The sequence below is a fragment of the Oncorhynchus keta genome, unplaced genomic scaffold (assembly GCF_023373465.1).
Source record: "Oncorhynchus keta strain PuntledgeMale-10-30-2019 unplaced genomic scaffold, Oket_V2 Un_contig_7562_pilon_pilon, whole genome shotgun sequence".
NCBI classification, from domain to species: Eukaryota; Metazoa; Chordata; class Actinopteri; order Salmoniformes; family Salmonidae; genus Oncorhynchus; species Oncorhynchus keta.
Window position 1 is genome coordinate 93,199 of NW_026289535.1, and position 5,623 is coordinate 98,821.

A 5,623-nucleotide genomic window follows, 5' to 3' on the forward strand; every position below is an offset into this window, starting at 1 on the left:
GTTGTGATAGGCCGAACAAGAACAGAGATTCTGATAGGACAGACGGGGCTGGTTCCGAAGCCTGCGATAGGTCGACGGGGAAGAGTGTGTGTGAGGGTAGTGCGAGGGTGTGTGAGGTGCTGTGGTCATTGGGTCTAGAGGAGAGGCAGAGTGTGTTATCACAGAGTAGTGACCATGTCCAGAACTCACCCCTCTCTCTACTGGAGGACATTCTGAACGCTACAGACACCTCACACACTGACGAGGTTATAGTAGACTGTTACTGACACCTCACACACTGACGAGGTTATAGTAGACTGTTACTGACACCTCACACACTGACGTTATAGACTGTTACTGACACACACTTAATTTGTAGACTGTTTCTCACACTGACGTTGACTAGTAGACTGTAGTGACACCTCCCACTGACGAGGTTATAGTAGACTGTTACTGATCATCTCCCAGGAAAATAAATAAAGATACTGTTTTGACACACGTTTGGACGAACACAGTTTAATTTGTCATGATTGTTTTCCTGACGTTGTATGTTGAGAGAGAGTGACTGGAGAGAGTCCCATTGGGAGAGAAGTTGATCATCTCCCAGGAAAATAAATAAAGATACTGTTTTGATATTTCAACCACGGGTGTCAATGTTTTCCTGACTTGGTATGTTGAGAGTGAGTGAGGAGAGGGAGAGAGAGGAGAGTGAGAGTGAGTGAGGAGAGAGAGAGAGAGAGAGAAGAGAGAGTGAGAGTGAGTGAGGAGAGTGAGAGAGAGAGAAGAGTGAGTGAGGAGAGTGAGAGAGAGAGAGAGAGAGAGTGAGAAGAGAGAGAGAGAGAGTGAGAAGAGAGAGAGAGAGAGTGAGGAGAGAGAGAGAGAGAGTGAGCAAGGAGAGTGGCTACATTGTGATTCCCTCCCCTTCTCCCGGTTGGACTCCGCCCCTTCAGGGATCTAAAGGGGATGGATTGTATTGGTGGATACTCCCTCCAGTCATGAGGTCTGATATACCACGGCTGTCAGCCAATCAGCATTCAGGGCTAAAACCAACAATCCTATACTTTGAAATGCATGATGGGTAGTGAACGAATGTACACTTATAGAGTAGAGAATCAGAACAAGTGCACACTGATGAAGTCCTCTAAGGCGGAGTCCCAAATCACCCATCCCCCTGCCCCTCCATTTGCACGTTCACATGTTCCCTTCCTAACATATGGCACAAGTGTCCCCAAGCTGAGGAGGAAGTGATGGAGAGGGTTAATTAGACTGAGGAAGGAGTAGTGATGGAGAGGTTAATTAGACTGAGAAGGAGTAGTGATGGAGAGGGTTAATTAGACTGAGGAAGGGGTAGTGATGGAGAGGGTTAATTAGACTGAGAAGGAGTAGTGATGGAGGGTTAATTAGACTGAGGAGGGTAGTGATGGAGAGGGTTAATTAGACTGAGGGAGGGGTAGTGATGGAGAGGGTTAATTAGACTGAGGGAGGGGGTAGTGATGGAGAGGGTTAATTAGACTGAGGGAGGGGAGTGATGGAGAGGGTTAATTAGACTGAGGGAGTGGGGAGTGATGGAGAGGGTTAATTAGACTGAGGGAGGGGTAGTGATGGAGAGGGTTAATTAGACTGAGGAGGGGTAGTGATGGAGAGGGTTAATTAGACTGAGGAAGGGTAGTGATGGAGAGGGTTAATTAGACTGAGGGAGGGGTAGTGATGGAGAGGGTTAATTAGACTGAGGAGGGGTAGTGATGGGAGGGTTAATTAGAGGGACTGATGGAGAGGGTTAATTAGACTGAGGAGGGGTAGTGATGGAGAGGGTTAATTAGACTGAGGGAGGGGGAGTGATGGAGAGGGTTAATTAGACTGAGGGAGGGTAGTGATGGAGGGTTAATTAGACTGAGGGGAGGGGTTAATTAGTGACTGAGGGAGGGTAGTGATGGAGAGGGTTAATTAGACTGAGGAGGGGTAGTGATGGAGAGGGTTAATTAGACTGAGGGAGGAGTAGTGATGGAGGGTTAATTAGACTGAGGGAGGTAGTGATGGAGAGGGTTAATTAGACTGAGGGAGGGGTAGTGATGGAGAGGGTTAATTAGACTGAGGAAGGGTAGTGATGGAGAGGGTTAATTAGACTGAGGAGGGGGTAGTGATGGAGAGGGTAGGGGTTAAGGGTTCATTAGAATCCGAAAGACACTTTGACCGAGTCAGCAAAAGGAGAAGTACTGTCCCATAATGATGATTTCCCACTGAAGAACGATAGAGTTAATTGAAAAGACACCTGTATTTGTTTGTGTCTGGTTGGTAACAGGGGTAGTGAAATGTAACTGAATGAGGTTTATGTTAAAACGACAGGGGGAAATGAAATTAGTAACTGAATGAGGTTTATGTTAAAGGGGAAATGAAATGTGTAACTGAATGAGGTTTATGTTAAAACGAGGGGAAATGAAATGTGTAGTGATGAATGAGGTTTATGTTAAAACGACAGGGGGAAATGAAATGTGTAACTGAATGAGGTTTATGTTAGGGGAAATGTTAAAGACGAGGAGGGAAATGATGTAACTGAATGAGGTTTATGTTAAAGACTGAGGAAATGAAGTGACTGGAGAGGGGGTTAAAACGACAGGGGGTAGTGAAATGGTAACTGAATGAGGTTTATGTTCAGGGGGAAATGAAATGTGTAACTGAATGAGGTTTTATGTTAAAACGAGGAGGGGAAATGAAATGTGTAACTGAATGAGGTTTATGTTAAAACGACAGGGGAAATGAAATGTGTAACTGAATGAGGTTTATGTTAAAGACAGGGGGAAATGAAATGTGTAACTGAATGAGGTTTATGTTAAAACGACAGGGGGAAATGAAATGGTAACTGAATGAGGTTTATGTTAAAACGACAGGGGAAATGAAATGTGTAACTGAATGAGGTTTATGTTAAAACGATAGGGGAAATGAAATGTGTAACTGAATGAGAAGTAACTGAATGAATGTTAAAACAGGGGGAAATGAAATGTGTAACTGAATGAGGTTTATTTCGACCACTGAATGAGGTTTATGTTAAAGCGACAGGGGGAAATGAAATGTGTAACTGAATGAGGTTTATGTTAAAACGACAGGGGGAAATGAAATGTGTAACTGAATATTATGTTTGTAACTGAATGAGGTTTATGTTAAAACTGAACTGAATGGGGTTTATGTTAAAAAACGACAGGGGAAATGAAATGTGTAACTGAATGAGGTTTATGTTAATGAGGTTTATGTTAAAAAACTGAATGAGGTTTATGTTAAAACGACCCCAAATGAAATGTGTAACTGAATGAGGTTTATGTTAAAACGACAGGGAAATGAAATGTGTAACTGAATGAGGTTTATGTTAAACGACTGAATGAGGGTTAAAAGACAGGGGAAATGAAATGTGTAACTGAATGAGGTTTATGTTAAAACGACGGGGAAATGAAATGTGACTGAATGGGAGGGGAAATGAAATGTGTAACTGAATGAGGTTTATGTTAAAGCGACAGGGGGAAATGAAATGTGTAACTGAATGAGGTTTATGTTAAAAACGTAACTGAATGAGGTTTATGTTAAAACGACAGGGGGAAATGAAATGTGTAACTGAATGAGGTTTATGTTAAAACGACAGGGGAAATGAAATGTGTAACTGAATGAGGTTTATGTTAAAACGACAGGGAAATGAAATGTGTAACTGATGAGGTTTATGGCGACAGGGGAAAATGAAATGTGTAACTGAATGAGGTTTATGTTAAAACGACAGGGGGAAATGAAATGTGTAACTGAATGAGGTTTATGTTAAACCACAGGGGAAATGAAATGTTGAATGAGGTTTATGTTAAACGACAGGGGGAAATGAAATGTGTAACTGAATGAGGTTTATGTTAAAACGACAAGGGGAAATGAAATGTGTAACTGAATGAGGTTTATGTTAAAACGACAGGGAAATGAAATGTGTAACTGAATGAGGTTTATGTTAAAACGACAGGGGGAAATGAAATGTGTAACTGAATGAGGTTTATGTTAAAACGACAGGGGGAAATGAAATGTGTAACTGAATGAGGTTTTATGTTAAAACCACAGGGGGAAATGAAATGTTTGAATGAGGTTTAAACGACAGGAAATGAAATGTGTAACTGAATGAGGTTTATGTTAAAGCGGAAATGAAATGTGTAACTGAATGAGGTTTATGTTAAAACGACAGGGGGAAATGAAATGTGTAACTGAATGAGGTTTATGTTAAAACGACAGGGGGAAATGAAATGTGTAACTGAATGAGGTTTATGTTAAAACGACAGGGGGAAATGAAATGTGTAACTGAATGAGGTTTATGTTAAAACGACAGGGGGAAATGAAATGTGTAACTTAATGAGGTTTATGTTAAAACGACAGGGGGAAATGTCTCATTTAAAATTAAAATTAAAATGAATTTCATGCTTGTTTTATTATTTAAAAGTGGAGCATGAATTGAGTGAGTGTTTCCTGAAGCCGATGCGTTTAGTGATTTCCCCTACACCACCCTGCCCTACACCACCCTGCCCTACACCACCCTGCCCTACACCACCCTGCCCTACACCACCCTGCCCTACACCACCCTGCCCTACACCACTCTGCCCTACACCACTTGGCTCTACACCACCCTGCCCTACACCACCCTGCCCCACACCACCCGGCCCTACACCACTCTGCCCTATACCACCCTCCCCTACACCACCCGGCCCTACACCACCCCACTCCCCTACACCACCCGGCTACACCACCCTGCCCCTACACCACCCTGCCCTATACCACCCTGCCCTACACCACCCGGCCCTACACCACTCTGCCCTATACCACCCTCCCCTGCACCACCCGGCCCTACACCACCCTGCCCTACACCACCCCGGCCCTACACCACCACCACCCTGCCCTACACCACCCGGCCCTACACCTCCCTCCCCTACACCACCCGGCCCTACACCACCCTGCCCTACACCACCCGGCCCTACACCACCTGCCCTACACCACCCCCTACACCACCCGGCCCTACACCACTCTGCCCTATACCACCCTCCCCTACACCACCCGGCCCTACACCACCCTGCCCTACACCACCCGGCCCTACACCACCCTGCCCTACACCACCCTGCCCTACACCACCCTGCCCTACACCACCCTGCCCTACACCACCCAATATATCCAACCACTAGTCCAATGCTCTAACCACTAGTTCAACGCTCAAACCACTAGTCCAACGCTCTAACCACTAGCCAACGCCCTAACCACTAGTCCAACGCCCTAACCACTAGGCCAACGCTCTAACCACCAATGTCTCTAACCACTAGTCCAACGCTCTAACCACTAGTCAACGCTCTAACCACGAGGCCAACGCCTAACCACTAGCCAACGCTCTAACCACAGGCCAACGCTCTAACCACTAGTCCAACGCTAACCACTATACCAGGCCACCACGCTCTAACCACTAGGCCAACGCTCTAACCACTAGTCCAACGCTCTAACCACTAGGCCAACGCTCTAACCACTAGGCCAACGCTCTAACCACTAGGCCAACGCTCTAACCACTAGTCCAACGCTCTAACCACTAGGCCAACGCTCTAACCGCTAGTCCAACGCTCTAACCGCTAGGCCAACGCTCTAACCGCTAGGC

At 45.4% G+C, this 5,623-nt stretch overlaps 1 long non-coding RNA gene across 4 annotated transcripts; it reads left to right on the plus strand.

Annotated features, from left to right (window-relative positions):
- The first annotated feature begins 2,431 nt into the window (after nt 1–2,431).
- Nucleotides 2,432–4,371, plus strand: LOC127926430 (uncharacterized). Of its 4 annotated transcripts, XR_008124143.1 has the most exons (5): nt 2,447–2,483; nt 3,542–3,588; nt 3,721–3,767; nt 3,946–4,039; nt 4,162–4,371. It is a non-coding gene; the product is annotated as an uncharacterized LOC127926430 (long non-coding RNA). The 4 variants fall into 4 exon arrangements; XR_008124144.1 differs by lacking the exon at nt 3,542–3,588 and having other exon boundaries at nt 2,432–2,483; XR_008124142.1 differs by lacking the exon at nt 3,721–3,767 and having other exon boundaries at nt 2,442–2,483.
- Nucleotides 4,372–5,623: the final 1,252 nt, after the last annotated feature.